This window comes from Rhincodon typus, chromosome 46 (assembly GCF_021869965.1).
Source record: "Rhincodon typus isolate 14 chromosome 46, sRhiTyp1.1, whole genome shotgun sequence".
NCBI lineage: Eukaryota > Metazoa > Chordata > Chondrichthyes > Orectolobiformes > Rhincodontidae > Rhincodon > Rhincodon typus.
This window is the reverse complement of record NC_063377.1, coordinates 4718671-4737567: the sequence shown is the minus strand read 5'-3', so window position 1 is coordinate 4737567 and position 18897 is coordinate 4718671. Positions and strand designations below refer to the sequence as shown.

The following is an 18897-nucleotide window of genomic DNA, read 5'->3' as shown; positions in this document are numbered from 1 at the left end:
GGAGAGGTCAATTAGTAGAGGACATAGTTTCAAGGTACAGGGGGGAAAGTTTAAAATAGATGTGCAAGACAAGTTTTTCACACAAAGGGTGATGAGTGACTGGAACACACTACCAGAGAAGGTGGTGGATGCAGACACAACAGTAGCATTCAAGAAGCACCTGGACGAATACATGAATAGGAAGGGAATATAGGGATACGGAACCTGTAAGTAAGGAAGGGCAAAATGTGTCAGTGCAGGAGGGCTGAAGGGCCTGTTCCTGTGCTGTGTTGTTCTTTGTTCTTTGTTCTCTGTTCTTTGAATGAACTGCCAATCATCTTTGGGCAGTTATACGCTTTTAACTCAAGTTCAATGTTTTATTTAACATTTTTAGTTAACCATTGATGGTAAGAATGTCCCTTTAGAATTTTCCTTCATAATAGGAATATGTTCAGACCTTTCTGATTTAGCCACATTGTCACTGCATTCCTATCGATCCATCCCCTAACCTCATATAACAGTTCACTTCAGCTGACTCAGTTTTCATGCCCACATAATTGTCTTACTCAAGTTTAAAATACTCATTTTAGACTCAATCTTCTCCCTTCTAAATTGGAAGTAAAATTCAGGCATGCCTTTATTCTAAGGTACTGAATTAAACCTGTCACTTACATATTACTAACACTGTTAATAACCTTTCTCTGGTTACTTCCAGAATATGCAGCTTTAAGAAACTATCTTCAAAGCATTATTTCAATTCTATCACCTCATACTCATGCAGAAACTATTTCCTAGTTCTGACCCATCCCATGACATTAGCAACAGCAGGAACTACAACAGCAGAATCCTTGCCATTTTACTGTCTCCATCTGAGTCAAATAAACAGTCCACAGTTACTGACACCATCTAATATATGCAAATCTAAGGGGAAGTGGTGGTGTAATGGTAATATCACTGGACCAGTAATCAAAAACTCATGCTATTGTTCTGAATACATGGACAGGAATCCAAAATGGCACATAGTGAAATCTGAATTCAATAAAAATCTGGAAATAAAGCCTAATGTTGATAGCTGTAAAACAAAAACCCTACTGGTTCACTAGTGTGATTTGCATGCACACCTGTATCCTCTTCTGGTCTAGCATACAAGTGACTCCAGTCCTATAGCAATGTGATTGACTCTTAACTGCTCTCTAGCCAGTTATAGATGAGATGTAAAAGCAGGCTGAGCCAGCTCCTAACCCATGAATGAGGAAACAAAATCCCACAGTTGCTGACCTGAATCTACTTATGTCTGAGAATAAATTAACACCCCAGTCACTGACAGCAATTTCCACCTGTCTGATCTAAACCAACTGTTTGGGCACTAACACCAATCTCTTCCTCTCTGATATAAACCAACTCTATAGTCACTAGCATCAATCTCTTCCTGTCTGATTTAGAGCAAACATCTGACAGAAGAAAAAGTTTCCTCATCTCTATTTTAAATGGGTGCCAGCTTGCTTAAACTATGATCCCTAGTTCTAGGTTATCCCACAAGAGGAAACATGCCTTCAACATGAGTCCATTCAAGTCCCATCAGGATCCTATATGTTTTGAGTCACCTTCAAATACTCTTCTAAACACCAGAGGATACTAGTCCAGCCTTTCCACATAAGGGAATCCACTCATTTCAATTATTCATCTAATTAAAAACAAAACCTTCTCTAAACTGCTTCCAAAGCATTAGTATCCTTCTGTAAGTATGGTGACTTGTACTATGTCAGTACTCGAGACACAGTCTCACCAACGCCCTTAATAACTGAAGCATAACTTCCCTTGAATTCAATTCCCCTCACAATAAACTATAATATCCTATGAGCTTTACTAATCTTCTGTGATTCATGCACAAGGACACTCAGATCTCTCTGTATCTCAGAGATCTGCAACCTCTCATCATATAGATAATGTTTCTTCTTTTATTCCTTCTCTTTATCTCAGTTATATGTAAGCATAATAAGGTTGTAATAATGAGGGATTTTAATTTCCCAAACATTGACTGGGGCTACTTTAATGTTAAAGGTTTGGATGGTGAAAAATTTGTCAAATATGTTCAAGAAATTTTTCTTTATCAATATGTAGATGCTAGAGAAGGAGCAAAACTAGACCTTCATTTGGGCAATAAGGGAGAGCAGATGTAAAAGTGGGGGAAAGCTTTGGGTCCAGCAATTATAATTCTATTAGTTTCAAAATGGTTATGGAAAAGGATAAGCCCTCCATAAGTGTTAAAGTTTTTAATTGGAGTAAGGCAAATTTTAATGGTATGAGACAAGAACATTCAAAAGTTGGTGTAGACTGTTCACAGGTAAAAAGACATCTGACAAGTGGGAGGCTTTTAAGAATGTAATGACGAGAGTTCAGAGGCATTATGTTCCTGTTAGAGTGAAGGGTAAGGCTGGTAAGATTAAGGAACAATGGATGAATAAAGATATTGAAGTTCTAGTCAAGAATAAAAGAGAATCTTCTTTTAAATATAGACAACTTGGTTCAATTGAATCTCGTAATAAACATAAAGAGTGTAGGGGCATTCTTAAGAGAGAAATCAGGATTGGGGGTGGGAGGGGATGCGGGGGTGGTTGGGGGTGAGGGGTGGCATTGGTGGGTGGGGCTGAGAGTTGGTGGGAGGTGTAGGGGGTGGTTGAGTTGTTAGGTGGTGGGAGGTGTGGTGGGTGGTGGGGGGTGGTTGAGGGTGGGTGGTTGACGCTGGGTGATGGGGGGTGGTTAAGGGTGGGAGTGGGGGTGGGGTATGGAGGTCCTTTCCGCTGCAACTCCAAACAAAGAACACATACGCCTTCTCCCAGTCTGGATCTTCAAGTGGAGCAGACAGGGCGGGTTCTCCTGAGCAGAGCATTGTGGGAAGTCTGCCCCCCTCCCCCACCATGAGCCCACAGCTTTCAGTAAGCATTTCATCAAGGGATAGTGGAAGGTGATTCCTGGCATCGCTTTGTCTCATCCACCCAATATTTGCAGCATTAAATAAAACACAGAATTGTGAATGCTGGAGATCTGGAAACAAAAACAGAAATTGCTGATGAAAGCAGGACTAGCCTTTGTTGTGAGGAAGGAGAGTTAACTCTAAGACTTGCTGAGTTTTGCCAGTAATTTCTACCTTTGTTTAATATTTATAGAATCTTGCCCTTGTTTAATTATATATTTCCAGTCTTCTATCATTTTTGGTTTTGTTTGCAGGTATTGCTTTGGGTACACAGGCAGACGATTAAGAGCAGGTTTGCATCCTAGATTGTAAACTAGATGCAAGCAAGATTGCTGTTGGTGGCTGGCATATGGGTTGTTTGTTTGCTGTATTGGTTTGGACTGAATTTGAGATATTTAACCAAACCCTATGGTTTTAGAGTTGTGTTTCCCATCTCTAAGAGACAACTATATAAATAGATGAAGATAGCAGAGACACTTAGAATTGTACAAAACTCAATTAATTTATCATTACTTAAATGAATAACATGCTTTTAACTACTAGAGATATCTCAATCACCAACTTTCACTACCCTGGGTTCTGTAACCAACCCCAAACATGAATTACCCAGGAGGGTTGGCAGGTGGTAAGGTTGGAATTCTCCTCGAATTCTCCTCTATCTTCAACATGTCTCCTGATGTGGGTACCTCCTGCAGTTAATCTCTGAAGTTCTACTGAAAATCAATGATTTTCTTGGGCTCTATGCCAAATCTATGTCTTATTTGGAATTATTCATACACGTGACCAATCTTAAATATTTAGTCCTTATTTGGTAGAGGCAGTAGTTACTGAATTCCTGCATTCTTAGCTCTCAGCAGACCTGAATGCCTCAGTGTAATTTCTCTCACATGTCGGCTCATTGTAAAGCTTCTTATCAGTTACTGTTATCTTCAGTCTTGTCCAACAGTTGAAATAGCGTCCAGCCTAACAGATTTTACTGTGGGACTATAAAGGTAGAGGGTTCTAAGGAGGTCAAATGCAAGAGGAAAGTACACAGTAAATGTAAAAGTGCTCCCTTAGGAGCATTGATATACAGAGGGATCTTGGGGTCCAAGTCCTTAGTTGCTGAAAGTGGCCACTAGTGGATAAGGTGGTTAAAATGGCATTTGGCATTCTTGCCTTCATCAGATGGGGCATTGAGTATAAAAGTTGGTCAGTCATGCTGCAAGTGTGGCTTCCATGGACATCGTTTCCTCACGCCAGCTTCACAAATTACCATATTCATTTCATTGGAAATATATCACCGTTCCTTCAGCGTGACTGGGGCAAATAGAGTGCAGTAGTTCAAGAAAGCAGCCCACCACCACCTTCTCAAAGGCAAATAGGGAAATTCTAGTTTCATCAGTGAAGCTCACATCCCATGAATGAACGATTAAAAGAAATGTTCAAATCCACAACTTTATTTTAGTGGCTTCTCTCTCATTATACTTTTCTGTTTGTAATTGTATTTCACAGGCTATTTTAAGGAGAGGAATTGGATACAGATGCAAAAGCACCATTGACATTGTGGAGGAAGTGTGCATTCATATTCCTTGCGTGGACAATGTTTTAGCCAGTCAAACCATGTGTGTGATCACCCCAAGGTGAAGCCCTACAAATGAGGGGAGTGTGAGAAAGAGTACAAAAGCTCAGTTGAGTTGGAAAGTCATCAGTGCACTAGCCCAAAGGAGAGGCCATTCACATGTTCGGTGTGTGCGAAGGATATCACTCACTCCTCTGCCCTGCTGAAACATCAGTACATTCACACTGACAAGAGGGGTTTTCAATGCACACACGATGCAGAAGAGCTACAAAAGTCCTTCTGCAATCAGCGAGCAACAGTGTGTTCACAGCAGGTATGCCTCCTTTGGCTGCTGTCTGTATGGAAAGAGATTCAAGGGATCATCCAGTCTGCTGCAGTGGAATCAAGTTCACAATGGAGAGACACCGTTCATCTGTCCTGAATAAGGGAAAGGATTCAAAAGTTTTTCCAACCTGCTGAAACACCAGCAGGTCCACACTGAGGAGTGGCCTTTTTTTGCCTGAACTGTGGGAAGTGCTATGAAAGTTCTGGGGACCGGATGTCCCATCAACAAGTGCATGCTGATGAGAAATGATTCCAGTGCTCTCCCTGCAGGACTGACTTCAGGAGATTCTCTCAGTTTACTGCCTACCAATGCACTCACACTGAGGAGAAAACATTCACCAGCTTCACGTGCGGAAAGGGGTTCACTCAGTCACCAATCTGAGAGAGACACCGACAAGCTCACAAGGGACTGGATGATTCTGATACTCTCATTGAAGGCCAAACCATGCTTGTTCTAGTAGGTTGAGCCCTCTTTCTATTAGTGTTCATCTCCAGCTTGGTTATAGCGGTAATGTTCTCCATAACTGTCCAAAAAAAGACTTTGTGCAAATGTACAGCGTGAAGAGTCTTTTAATATTTCTGAGGCATCTGGTTTGATTTTGAAGCACTGTCATAGGAGCAGGAGTAGGCCATTCAGCCCCTCAAGCCTGCTTGATCATTCTTATCAGATTCTGGCAGTCCATCCACTTCAATCATACTTGCTCATGACAGCCATATGGTACACAGCAATGGCATTTGTTAATTATTTGAGTAATTGCATGCAGCACGACAATTGCAAGAATACCAATTCAGAAGGAAAGCTAGAGTCATAGAGATGTATAGCACGGAAACAGACCCTTCAGTACAACTCATCCATACCAACCGGATATCCTAAAGTAATCTAGTCCCATTTTCCAGCTTTGGCCCATATCCCTTCCTATTTGTGTACCCATCCAGATGCCTTTTAAATGTTATAATGGTACCATACCACCTCCTTTGGCAGTACATTCCATACACGCACCACTCTCTGCATGAAAATGTTGCCCCTCAGGTCCCTATTAAATCTTTCCCCTCTCACCTTAAACCTACACCGTCTAGTTTTGGACTCCCCTACCCTGGGGAAAAAAATTCCTTGGATATTCACCCTATCCATGCCCCTCATAATTTTATGAACCTCTACAAGGTCACCCCTCACCCTCTGATGCTCCAAGAAAAATGGCCCCAGCCTATTCAGCCTCTTCGTATAGCTCAAACCTTCCAACCCCAGCAACATACTTGTAAAACTTTTCTGAACCCTTTCAAGTTTCACAACATCTTTCCTATAGCAGGGAGACCAGATTTGAATGCAGTATTCCAAATATGGCTACATTTCTGCCATGTGACAGAATAGTGCTGATTGGTTGACAAGTGGACTTTCATATGTGCTATGCTATGCAGGATGCAGTATTGAATGGTTGTTGATTGTTACAGAATCATAGGGTCATATGGCACGGAAACAGACCCTTTGGCCCAACCAGTCCATGCCAAACATAATCCCAAGCTAAACTAGTCCCACCTGCCTGCTCCTGGCTCATATCCATCCAAACCTCTCCTCCTCTTGTACTTATCCAAAAGTCTTTAAAAATTGTAATTGTACCCACATCCACCACTTCCTCAGGAAGTTTATTCCACATGAAAACTACCCTCTGTGTAAAAAAATTGAAGACAACTACAATTAACCCCATCTACACCCCACATTATTTTAACATTTTAATATTTTTCATTATTAACAAACCCCTGTTTGCTAATATATGTTGCTTCCAATAAACACATGCACTGCACTTGAAACGTGACTGACTATTCTAAATTGGTTGTTAGTGTAATTCTTTGCACACTTAGGAACATCCAGCAAATGTTGTCTAATTGCAATATCACTTCTAATACTGGGCAATTCATGCGAGTTTTGCAATTGTGGTCTAGTTGAGTATGGTCAGTACCATATACATTTTGTAACAATCAGCCAGTCTTTGGAGTGTACAGCCTACATGCCTGTAGCACTGAAATTCATATACCACATTGTTCATTTGCGTGATGGGCAAAATATTTTTTGAGTTGATGGCAGGGTCCTGTTTGGGTGATATCCACTTGTGTTCATAGTATCTGAGATGCACTGGACATTTTTCAGGACCAAAGGCTTTTTGATTTTTCATGAGTTTGTATGGTATCTTCCGATCAAAGTAACCATTATCCCACAGGATGGTTTTATGGTGCTTGACTTCAATCTGAAGTATGTAAGTTTACAAACAGCACTCTCATTTCATGTATTGTAAGTGTTGATTTTCCCCTTTTTATGCAGTGCTATTCTTGAGGAGTACAAGACAAAAGTCTTTAACAAAATACGTATTTTTTAAGCAACAATCTATTAAGCAAATTCTCTCCTAAATGGTTATAAAGTACCAACTTATCATGTTTTCTTGGTGGAGTTATTGAAATAACAACTTACATTTATCTAAGAGATAGTAAGAACTGTCGATGCTGGAGTCAGAGATAACACAGAGTGGAGTTGGAGGAACCTGACCCGAAACAGCAGCTTTCCTGCTCCTCCGAAGCTGCCTGACCTGTTGTGTACATTTACCTAACATTTTTTAATGTAATTAAAGGTTCCAATGTGTTTCATGAGCATTATGAAACAATATTACATTGAGACATTTAAGGAGACATAAGATCAGATGAGGCTTTTCTTTTAACAAGTGTATTAAAGGGAAAAGAGAGGGGGGAGGTTTAGGCAAGAAATTGCAGAGCTTGAGGTCAAGGCAACTGAAGTCACAGCCACTAATGGTGGACCAATTCCAATTTGGAATATATAAGAATCCAGAATTCAAAGAGCACAGATTTCGGGGAGGGTTGCTTAATTGGTTTGAGGAGGCAATGGAGATAGGGAAGAGCAAGACCCTGGCAGAGTTTGAAAATGAGAATAAGAATCTCACCCGTTGCTGTAGATGATACATATATCTCTGCTGGGGGCCCTGCAATTTCTTCCTTAGCTTCCGTGACATTCTGGGATGCACCTGACCAGGTCTGGGAGATTTATCCACCTTTACGCATTGTAAGAATTCCTCTTCTGTAATGTGGACTGTTTTCGAGACATTGATATTTATTTCCCCGAGTTCCGTAGTCTCCATGTCTTTCTCCACCATAAATACTGACGCAATATATTCTTAGTGCTCAAATATGACAATTAATTTCAATAATTAATGAGCCTGGAACATATTTTTGATTATCCCACATCATATACATGTTTTCATTTTTCCTCACCACAGTCTCTGGGATAATCAAAAATATGTTCCAGGCTCATTAATTATTCAAATTAAATGTCATATTTGAGTACTAAATTAATGTTGTGCAACTCAGCCTAGGATCAGTGAAAAATACTGCATGCTGAAAGGAGACGTCTGACTTGAGGTAGCCCTGTGCAATCCTGCAATAATTCTGTACTTAAATGGGCTAAGAAGTTACTAATGTGAACAGTAATAGACCAAAAGGGCAGTCATTACAATGTTCAAGCAGTAAGGTAGTTGAAATTTTAACTTTAAACCTTTATTTTTCTAGTTCATATTAAGAAGGACTTTAATTTTAACTATTACCTTATTTCTTTATTTTTCTACTTATTCTATGAAGGTAATGCATAACTTTTTAACTTTGTTTCTTTTACTACTTTGTACCTAAGTTTTTGTACCAAGGTACCTATGTACCTAGGATAGTTCTGCGTGTGGCAACATTACACACTTTTCAGAAACAAAAACAAAGTTGCTGGAAAAGCTCAGCAGATCTGACAGCATCTGAGAAGAGAAATCAGAGTTAACATTTTGGGCCAGTTCTGAGGAAGGGTCAACAGACCCAAAACATTAGGTCTAATTTCTCTTCACGGATGCTACCAGACCTGCTGAGCTTTTCCAGCAACTTCTGTTTTTGTTTCTGAAAGACATCTTCTGCAGCACTTTTGGTTTTTAATATAGATTTTTCACCGCACTCTTATACTTCTGTACTTGAGTATACATGACAATAAAATCTAAATCTAGATCTAGATTTTCTGTAGGGAAATGAGAATAAAGTAGGTGTTCTATCTGGATCAGCATTTAAATAAAAAAAACCTCATCCTTCATTTGGAGAGATTGTAATTGTAAATGTTAGGTCAGTTGTGTCTAGATTTGGTATTTACAATAAATAATGTATAATGTAATAAATAAAGGCCTGTAATGTTTATGGATTATTGTTGAACCGTCCAGTTTACATAAGGAAAGCTGATCATTGGATCACCCTGTAGTCTTAGAGATCCTTCCTTGAACCACTGCAGTCCATGATATATATACATTTATATTTTTATCGTGTTTTCACATCCACGCTGGTCGGAAACAGCCACCTAATTATTCTAAACCCATTTTCCAGGATCATTTTGGATTTGAGGATCTGCATGTTTGTTCCAGAAATGGTAGTTTTGAAAATCAGGTTGGAGTCTTCAGAAAGCTTGGTGCCAGAAATTACTCCATAGTTTGGGAGTCCTAACAGTTATGGAAACCCCAGGTTCCCCACACCCAAGCCTTGAGCTACACTTAGCAGTTGTACTGCTACATCAGTTGAGGGAACACAGTCTCAGGATATGAGAAAGATCATTTAGGACTGAAATAGAAAAAATGTTTCATTTCAAAGAGTAGTATAATTGTCGAATTATATAGCTAAGAAGGCTGTGGAAGTCAATTTCCTGAATATACACAAGAAATAGAGAGATAAGTGTTATATTTTAAAGGCATTATGGAAGAAAACAGGAAAATGGTACTGAAAAAGAGTATCAGCCATGATCATCCTGAATGCCACGGCAGGCTGAATGGCCTACTCTTGCTCCTAGTTTTTTAATAAATCTACTCATCAGGAAAATATCATTGAAAATTAACTGCTGCATTGTTCAGGGACAATTTCTCAGTGCAAATCCATTCATCAGAATAGTACAAATGTTTGCTGAAGTCAGAATTTATCATTGAAGTTAGTAACTTCAATAACTGAGAAACAGATGTCACTTCCTACCTCGGCCACTAGAATGCAAAGAACAAACAACAATACAGATAAGAAGGTGTGGAGCTGGACGAACACAGCAGGCCAGGCAGCATCAGAGGAGCAGGAAAGGTGACGTTCCGGGTCTGTACCCTTGTTCATCCAGCTCCACACCTTCTTATCTCAGACTCCAGCATTGGCAGTTCCTACTATCTCTAAACAACAATACAGCACAGGAATGGGCATTTCGGCCCACCAAGTCTGCGTTGATGCATGATGCCATAATAAACTAAAAACCCCTTGCCTCTACACAGTCTGAATCCCTCTACTCCCTGCCTATTCACGTATATGTCAAGATACCTCTTAAACATTGCTATTGTATTGCTTCAACCAACTCTTCCCGCAACATATTCCAGGCAGTTATCACCTTCTGTGTAAAAAAAAACTTGCCTCAATGCAGAACACCTACGCTCGGTTCACAATAAACAACTGCACCTCCCAGTCGCGAACCATTTCAACTCCCCCTCCCATTCCTCAGACCACATGTCCATCCTGGGCCTCCTGCAGTGCCACAACGATGCCACCTGAAGGTTGCAGGAACAGCAACTCATATTCCGCTTGGGAACCCTGCAGCCCAATGGTATCAATGTGGATTTCACAAGCTTCAAAATCTCCCCTCCCCCTACCGCATTCCCAAAACCAGCCCAGCTCGTCCCCACCTCCCTAACCTGTTCTTCCTCCCACCTCAAGCCGTACCCCCATCTCCTACCTACTAACATCATCCTGCCCCCTTGACTTGTCCGTCCTCCCTGGACTGACCTATCCCCTCCCTAACTCCCCACCTACACTCACCCTTACTGGCTCCATCCCCACCTCTTCGACCTGTCTGTTTCCTCTCCACCTATCTTCTCCTCTATCCATCTTCTATCCACCTCCCCCTCTCTCCCTATTTATTTCAGAACCCTCTTCCCCTCCCCCATTTCTGATGAAGGGTCTAGGCCCGAAACGTCAGCCTTTTTGCTCCTATGATGCTGCTTGGCTTGCTGTGTTCATCCAGCTCTGCACCTTGTTGTCTCGGATTCTCCAGCATCTGCAGTTCCTACTATCTCCTTTGCCTCAATGTTATTGTCTTTTCCATTAGTGAAATAATATTCAGTTCTTTTATGTAATTCATATCAGGCAAAGTCTGTACAATATCAATTATTTCAAGTTTCCGTTTGAAAGAAGATATCAAATGAACAAAGTTAATTTTAGTCATTTACTGACTGTAATTATTTGACAGTTGTTATTTCATGGATGTTGGGCATGCGAGACCAGCATTTGTTTTGTTTCCAGTTTCCTTTGAATGGAGTGTTAGGGTAGGCTGCCTCAGACATAATTTTACAGTCAAATGCTACTTGATTATGCTGATAACCATTCTTTGTTGCCTTTGAAGATATTTCACTAATGCTTCTGAAAAGGATGTGTCTAATACAAAAAGTCTTTCATAAACAAATTGGCAAAGTGATTTTCAATGTTATCATTTTCTTCATTGATTTGCATTAGATTACATCCAAATCCGTGAATGCAAAAATCAAGTTGAGTCACAAGTGACAATTTCATTGTGGCTCAATCTTAGCTGCATTCATTTGAAGGCAAGACTCCAAGTTTGGCTAGTGGGGAGTTAGGGGTTAGTGGGGAGTTAGGGGTTAGTGGGGAGTTAAGTTAGTGGGGAGTTAGGTGAATGGGGAAAAATGTGTTTGTTTCTTTGCATTTACTTTTGCCTTTCCACTCCATCTCGCCTCATAGCAATTGGTTCTTGTTCCACTACCGGGAGATAAAACACAGGAGTCCTGAAAGATTGAGTGAACACACCAACGCTACATCTCGGCTAAGTGATTGCTAAGTGAGTATTTGCCTTTTCTACCTTTTCTGACTTTTCTTCTATTCTTCACTATCCTTTAATACATGATTTATACCCTTTATAAAATTTTTTCTGTATTCACTTGTGGGCTTTGGGCTTTGCTGGCTGGGCCAAAGTTTATTGCTTATCTTTAGGTGCCCTTGAAAAGATAGTGGTGAGTTGACTCCTTGAACCACCATTGTCCGTGACATATATATTTATATATTTTATACTGTTTTCTTAGAGATTTTTTTAAAATTAGATTTTTGCACATAGGGTCTACCGGGTAGGAGTTTAACACTTTCTTTCCAGGGGTCTTGAAATAAAGTCCTTTAAATTAACTGAACAGAATGATGCCAGGAACGAAGGATTTACTATAATGATACCAGGAATAAAGGGCTTCAGATGGAAGAAAGATTGGAGAGATTGGGCTTATTCTCCTTGGGTCAGAGAAGATTAAGAGGTGACCTCATTAAGGTGTTCAAAATTTTGAATGATTTTGACAGGATAAAGAAGGATATTCTGTTTTCGAAAGATAGTTTGTCAGAAACTAGGGGTCACAATTTGAAGATTGCCAGCAAGAGAGCTAGGAGTGAGATGAGGAGACACTTCTTTATTCAGAGAGTTCTTAAGATTTGGAATGTGCTGCCTGGAAGAGTGGCGGAGGTGGATTCCATAGAAGGTTTGACAAGCAAGCTATACTTCAATGCTAGAAGTATCAGAAATAAGGCAGATTAACTTAGAGCATGGGTCAGTACTTGGAACTACAATGTTGTGGCCATTACAGAAACTTGGGTAACTCAGAGAGAGGAATGGTTTTGGAAGTTCCGGGATTTAGATGCTTTAAAAGAAATAGGGAGAGTGGAAAAAGAGGCGGGGCAGTGGCATTGCAAGTCAGGGCAAGTATAGCAGCTACTGAAAGGCAGTTCGAGAATGATATGTCAACAGAGTCAGTTTTGGTTGAGGTCCACAACAAGAAAGGAGCAGTCACTTTGTTGGGGGTTTTTTACAGACCCCCTAATAGTTGCAGAGAAGTAGAGGAGCGGATTGGGAGGCAGATATTGGAAAGGTGCAGAAGTCACAGGGTTGTAGTCATGGGTGACTTCAGCATTTCAAATATTGATTGGAAACATTTTAGTTGTAATAGTTTAGATGAAGCGGATTTTGTCCAGTGCGTTCAGGAAGGATTCCTGACACAGTATGTAGATAGACCAACACGAGGAGAGGCCTCGTGCTTGGTGCTTGGCAATGAACCGGGCCAAGTGTTAGACCTGTTGGTAGGAGAGCATTTTGGCGGTAGCGATCATAACTCTGTTACTTTTACAATAGTCATGGAAAAGGATAGGTACATATAGCAGGGTAAGGTTTATAACTGGGGGAAGGGTAATTACAATTCTGTTAGGCAAGAACTGGGTAACATAAATTGGGAACAGATGCTGTCAGGGAAGCTATTGAAATGTAGAGATTGTTTAAGGAATGCATACTGCGTGTGCTCGATATGTTTGTCCCTAGCAGGCAGGGAAGATGCAGACGCGTGAGGGAGCCTTGGTTCTCAAGAGAGATCGAACGACTGGTTAATAGGACGAAGGATGCTTATATAAGGTTTAGGAAACAAGGAACGGAAAAGGCTCGAGAGGGATACAAGTTTTCCAGGAAGGAGATGAAGAAAGAGCTTAGGAGAGCTATAAGGGGGCATAAGAAAACCTTGGCAGATAGGATCAAAGAAAACTCCAAGGCTTTTTACACATACGTGAGGAATAAGAGAATGACCAGAGAAAGGGTAGGGCCGATCAAGGATTGTAAAAGGAATTTGTGCACGGAGCCTAAAGAGATAGGAGAGGTCCTTAATGAATACTTTTCTTCGGTATTCACAACTGAGAGGGACCTAGTTGTAGGGGACAACAGTGTGAAACAGGCTGGTAGGCTAGAGGATGTCGATGTTAGTAAGGAAGATGTGCTAGGAATTTTGAGGAAGTTGAAGATAGATAATTTCCCTGGGCCTGATGGGATTTATCCAAGGATTTTATGGGAAGTGAGGGAAGAGATCGCAGGGCCTTTGGCGTTGATCTTTTCATCCTCACTGTCCACAGGTATAGTGCCGGAAGATTGGAGAGAGGCAAACGTCATTCCCTTGTTCAAAAAAGGGAATAGGGATAACCCCGGAAATTACAGGCCAGTTAGTCTTACATCAGTGGTGAGCAAATTATTGAAAAGGGCTTTGAGAGATAGGATTTATGATCACTTGGAAAGGCACAGTTTGATTCATGATAGTCAGCATGGATTTGTGAATTGTAGATCATGCCTCACAAACCTTATTGAATTCTTTGAAGAAGTGACCAAACACGTGGATGAAGGTAGAGCAGTGGATATGGTATACATGGATTTAAGTAAGGCATTTGATAATGTTCCCCATGTAGGTTCATGCAGAAGGTAAGGAGGCATGGGATAGGGGGAAATGTGGCAGACTGGATTCAGAATTGGTTGACCCTTAGAAGACAAAGGGTGGTAGTGGATGGAAAATATTCAACATTGTGCTCAGTTATGAGTGGTGTACCACAAGGATCTGTCCTGGGTCCTCTTCTAATGGTGATTTTTGTAAATGATTTGGATGAAGGAGTGGAAGGGTGGATTAGCAAGTTCGTGGACGATATGAAGGTGGGTCGCGTTGTGGACAGTGCGGAGGGCTGTTCTAGGTTCCAAAGGGACATTGATAGGATGCAGAGCTGAGCTGAGAAGTGGCAGATGGAGTTTAACCCTGAAAAGTGTGAGGTGATTCATTTTGGAAGGACAAACTTGAAAGCAGAATACAGGGTTAACGGAAAGATTCTTGGCAGTGTGGAGGAGCAGAAGGATCTTGGGGTTCATGTTCACAGTTCCCTGAAAGCTGCCACCCAGGTGGATAGAATTGTTAAGAAGGTGTATGGAGTGTTAGCTTTCATTAATAGAGGGATCGAGTTCAAGAGCCGTGAAGTTATGCTCCAGCTATACAAAAGCCTGGTTCGGCCACATCTGGAGTATTGTGTGCAGTTCTGGTTGCCTCATTACAGGAAAGATGTGGAGGTGTTGGAAGAGGTGCAGAGGAGATTTACCAGATGTTGCCTGGAATGCAGGGAAGGTCTTGTGAGGAAAGGTTGAGAGAGCTAGGGCTTTTCTCTTTAGAACGACGAAGGATGAGAGGTGACTTGATAGAGGTGTACCAAATGATCAGAGGTATAGATAGATTAGACAGCCAGAGACTTTTTCCTTGGATGGAGGTAGCTATTACGAGGGGGCATAGTTTTAAAGTAAGTGGAGGTAGATACAGGGGAGACATCAGAGGAAAGTTCTTTACTCAGAGAGAAGTAGGGGCGTGGAATGCATTGCCGAAGAGGGTAGTGGAGTTGGCCTCATTAGGGGCATTTAAGCGGCTATTAGATAGGCATATGGATGATAGTATAAGGTAGGGGTAGATGTTAGATAGACCTTAGGATTAGGGTAAAAGTTTGGCACAACGTTGTGGGCTGAAGGGCCTGTACTGTGCTGTACTGTTCTATGTTCTATGTTCTATGTTCTATGTCAAGCTGGATATGTATTTGAAAATGAGGAAGTTAGAGGGCTGTGGAGATAGGGCCGTGATGTGGAGTTGCTGGTGTTGGATTGGGGTGGATGAAGTCAGAAATCACACAACACCAGGTTATAGTCCAATAGGATTATTTGAAAACACAAGCTTTCAGAGCCTCACACATTCTTCAGGTGTTAGTGAGAGAGGTAGTATCAGACACAGAATTTACAAGTAAAAGATCAAAGAGTCAGATCACTGATGAGGATGTATTAAAGAAACCTAAGTTGCTGTTAAATCTTTAATCAGTTAGAAGGTTTTAATTGATTAATATATCAAGCCCCTGTCCTGAGAGAACTAAACATATATCAGTGAAAAGGGGGGGTGACATCTTAGGTCAGACAATGCATGTTAGGTGTGAGACCTTGTTTAGAATCTGTTTATGGATGGGTTTGGAGTCAGGCCGGTTTTATATCTAAAGTAAGAATTTATACAATGCCACATTGACTGACTGCCTATAAATTGTGTGCTTATTGAACAAAATAGAATGTATCTGCATTTACAAATTCACTTCATAGATTCGCGTGTGTGTGTGTGTTTGGGTGGAGGCAGGGGGAGAGGAAGCATGGTGGGTGTGAGGGTGCTCGTATGAGCAACAGTGTGTGCATGAGTGTGTGTGCGTGCGTGTGTGTGTGAGAGAGAGAGAGAGAAACTGTGTGTATAAGAGAGGATCTGTGTGTGCACGTGTGTGTGGGAGGGAGAGATTGTGTGTGTGCGCGTGTGTAGGAGGGAGAGAGAGTGTGTATGTGCATGTGTCGGAGGGTAAGAGAGTGTGTGTGCATGTGTGTGGGAGGGAGAGTGTGTGTGCATGTGTGTGGGAGGGAGAGTGTGTGTGCATGTGTGGGAGGGAGAGAGACTGCATGCGCGTGTGTGTGGGAGGGAAAGAAAGTGTGCGTGTGTGCGTGTGTGTGTGTGTGTGCCCCCACGGGCACTTGAGAGACTGTGTGCGTGAGAGAGAGACAGAGGATCTGTTTGAGTCAATGTGTGTATGAGAGAGGATCTGTGTTAATGTGTGTGTATGTATGCATGTGTGAGAGAGACTCTGCGTGTGTCTGTGTGCACTTGAGAGACTGTGTGTGTGAAAGAGAGAGAGAGGATCTGTGTGAATGTGTGTGTCTGTTTGAGAGTATGTATATGAGAGAGGATCTGTGTGAGCATGAGCGTGTGTGTGTGTGTGTTAGAGAGAGAGTATGTATAGTGTGATGGGGTCAGCTGTAGTGTGACATGAACCCAAGATCCCATTTGAGGCCATCCTCATGGGTACCGAATTTGACTATCAGCCTCTGCTCAGCGATTCTGCGTTATTGTTTATCTTGGTGGATGTTTACCTAAAGGTCAAAGGCCGAATGTCCTTGACCGCTGAAGTGTGAGCTGGAGAGTGGGACTAGCAGAATAGCTCTTTTGGGAGCTGGTATAGATACAGTGTGTCAAATGGCCTCCTTCTGTACTGTAAAATTCTATGATTCTATGAATATGGCAAGGGAGTCCAAGTCAGTGGGTTGCACTGTCTGCAGCATATGGGAATTCCTAAATGCTTCTGGCAGTCTGGATGGATGGCCACATCTGTAGGAAGTGCTGTCAATTTGAACAGCTTGAGCATTTGGTCCAGAAGGCATGGATAAGCATGTCTGCTGAGGTGATCATCCCACAGACTAAGGACCTGTAGGCAGAGACGAAATTGGTGACCATGAGGCAGAGGAAAGGGAGGTAGGCAAATAGGAAGGTCCCAGAGGCTATTCAACTTGATAATAGTTTCTCTGTTGGAAAATGATGACATGGAGAGTTTCACTGGAGAATGTAGCAGTATGGGTGGCCCAGCTGCACAAAGTGGGAGGAGCAAGAGTCCTCGGAAAATGGTGCTAGGTGACTTGAAAATGAGAGGTACAGACAAGGATTTTTGCAGCCGCAGATGTGACTCCAGCATAGTGTGTTGACTCTCTGTGGCCAGGGTCAGGGATGTCACTGAATAACTGCAAGGCTACCTGAAGGAGAAAGGTGGTAATTCAGAGGTTTGGGTACGTGTTAGTACCAATGATATAGGCAGAATGAAAGATGAGATTGTGCATTTGAGCTCAGAGAGCAGTAGATTAAAAAGCAGGACCTCTGAGGTTGTAATCTCTGGATTGCTCCCAGTGCCATGTGCAAGCAAGTACAGAAATAGGAGAACAGGGCAGATGAATGTCTGACTCCAAAGTTAGTGCAGGAGGGTGGATTATGGATTTCTGATTCACTGAGATGATTTCTTGGGAAAATGGCTTTACAAATGGATGGTTTGCACCTGAAAAGAATGAAACCAACAACTTTGTGGGTAGGTTTGCTAATGCTGTTGGGAGACGTTTAAATTAATTCAGCAAGGGCACAGAAAGTCAGTACAATAGGGTCGCACTATGATATAGTAAAGGAACTAAAACAGAATGTTCAGCCATGTTGAGTTTCAAGGGAGTAATTTTTTTAATATAGAATCCCTACAGTGTGGAAACAGGCCCTTTGGCCCAACAAGTCCACACTGACCCTCAGAGCATTCCACCCAGACCCATCCCCCTGTCACCCACCTAACCTACACATCCCTGAATACTATGGGCAATTTAGCATGGCCAATCCACCTAACCTGCACATCTTTGGGCTGTGGGAAGAAACCGGAGCACCTGGAGGAAACCCGCACAGACACAGACACAGACAGTTGCCCGAGGCTGGAATTGAACCTGGGTCCCTGGTGCTGTGAGGCAGCAGTGCTAACCACTGAGCCACCGTGCTGCCCCTTTTTGAACCCAGGTCCCCAGAACATTACCGAGGTCTTTGAATTAACAGTCTAGCAGTAACACCACTCGACCATCGCCCATGCCCCTGATAGCATCTACTTCCATGCAAGACAGATGAGTTAAGGGCGTGAATTGACTCGTGGAATTGTGATATTTTAGCCACCACAGAGACACGGTTGAGGCAGGAATGACAACTCAACATTCCGGGGTATAGAATTGTCAGGTGAGACGGGGAAGGTGTAAAAGAGGAGATGGTGCATCATTTATTAAGCAGCCTGTTACTGCAGTAAAGAGAGATAATATCTTGGAAGGATTGTTATGGACCAGACCAAACCCCCTCAAAATATACCTAGGTGATAGACTAGACCCCAGCCTTTATCTTATTTAAAGGCAAGTGTAAGGCTATGTGTTCCAAATGGGATTCTAAAGGTCAAACTAGTTAGCAAGTTTGGATCGCACGGAATGCAGGGAGAACTAGCTATTTGGATGCAGAACTGGCTCGAAGGTAAAAGACAGAGGGTAATGGTGAATGGTTGCTTTTCAGACTGGAGGCCTGTGACAAGCGGTGTGCCACAAGGATTGGTGCTGGAGCCACTGTTTTCTATCATTTATATAAATGATTTGGATGTGAACATAGGAGGTATGGTTAGTAAGTTTACAGATGACACCAAAATCATACGGATAGTGGACAGCAAAGGTTACTGCAGAGCACAACAGGATCTTGATCAGATGGCCCAATGGGCCAAGGAGTGGCAGATGGAGGTTAATGTAGATAAATGCGAGGTGCTGCATTTCGGAAAGGCAAAGTAGGGTAGG

The 18897-nt window shown here is 42.0% G+C and overlaps 2 protein-coding genes across 2 annotated transcripts in view; both read left to right on the top strand.

Moving 5' to 3' along the window:
- The window catches only part of LOC109938559 (oocyte zinc finger protein XlCOF15-like), a 65270-nt gene extending 60559 nt beyond the window's left edge, over positions 1-4711 (top strand). The window contains exon 3 of the transcript XR_007266146.1: positions 4448-4711. The gene's annotated coding sequence lies outside the window, so the exon portion shown is untranslated. The remainder of the gene's footprint in view (positions 1-4447) is intronic.
- The window catches only part of LOC125487896, a 120314-nt gene that overhangs the window by 32097 nt on the left and 69320 nt on the right, over positions 1-18897 (top strand). Inside the window, exon 2 of the mRNA XM_048620493.1 lies at positions 11631-11727. The gene's annotated coding sequence lies outside the window, so the exon portion shown is untranslated. The remainder of the gene's footprint in view (positions 1-11630; positions 11728-18897) is intronic.